The sequence below is a fragment of the Otolemur garnettii genome, unplaced genomic scaffold (genome assembly GCF_000181295.1).
Source record: "Otolemur garnettii isolate 467f Iridium unplaced genomic scaffold, OtoGar3 scaffold00037, whole genome shotgun sequence".
Taxonomy (NCBI): domain Eukaryota; kingdom Metazoa; phylum Chordata; class Mammalia; order Primates; family Galagidae; genus Otolemur; species Otolemur garnettii.
Window position 1 is genome coordinate 5,068,123 of NW_003852432.1, and position 1,307 is coordinate 5,069,429.

A 1,307-nucleotide genomic window follows, 5' to 3' on the forward strand; every position below is an offset into this window, starting at 1 on the left:
TTGGCGGGTCGGGGCTAGATTCAAACCTGCCACCTTAGGTGTATGTGGCTGGCGCCTTAGCCGCTTGAGCCACAGGCGCTGAGCCAGAAAAATGTTTTATTGTATGACTTCTCAGAGGCCAGTATGTGGTGTAAAATTCTGAGAGCAAGGAGTATGACTCATTTCTCAAACTTATTTGACCACCAAATCCTTTCATCAATTAGAATCATATGAAGGATTACCGTGTCCCCAAACAGGACCCTGGAAGGTGAAAGTGAGAGCTAATCATTATGCTAGACCAACAGGAACAACTGAACTGTGCCAGGCAAACCAGGATGTGTGGTCAGTCTACTCTTCTGGAATTGTTTTCTTTGGAATTCACTTCGAAAAGAAAACTAAATTAATACAGTCAAGGAATAACCCTGTTTTATGTTAATACATACCTAACATTTGTATTTGTGTTGAACATACCAACATGAAGACCACAGCTCATTAAACACAGTGATATATTTTATTTTTCTAGCTCAAAGATCCTTACTATTTTTATACCTATTTTCCTGAAACTGTGTAATTTGAAGGGTAAGATTATGTCATTAGGGAAGAACACTACGCCATACACTTAGCAGTTAGGAAGATGATTGAAGAATGCTGGCTTCTGGCCTGAAGGTCACTCCACCCCAAATACTTAGATTGTGTAGGTCAATAATCTCTTCTTACTTTTATATTATGGGCATTGACCACATCGTAAATGATTTAGAGCAGGAAAAGGCAGCAGTACATCAGGCTTTGATGCAAGGGGGGAAAGCTTCATAAAGGAATCATACTTCCTTCACTTTCGGAAGTAACTCAAGTTCCAATCAGTGACCATAAGAACACAATGACGACCTCCCTTCGACTCCACAATCCCACTACAAGGCATCTACCCAGACGAAAAAAATCATTTTATCATAAAGACATTTGCACTAGAGATTGTTTATCACAGCTCAATTTACAATCACCAAGATATGGAAAAAACCTAAATGTCCATTAACTCAAAAATGGATTAGCAAGCTGTGGTATATGTATACTATGGAGTACTATTCAGCCTAAGAAAAGATGGTAACTTTGCATCTTTTGTATTAACCTAGATGGAGTTGAATCATAAGAATGGAAAACCAAGTTTCCAATGTACTCAATTTTCTTATGAAGCCAATAGAAGGTCTAACACATACCCAGAATAGGAGAAAAACTTAATTCAAGTTGGGGAGAAGGGATAGAAAGGGGGAAAGGGTGTGCTCCCACTTAAGGGCACAATGTAAGGGTGTGTGGCACACCTTTTGGATGCAGGA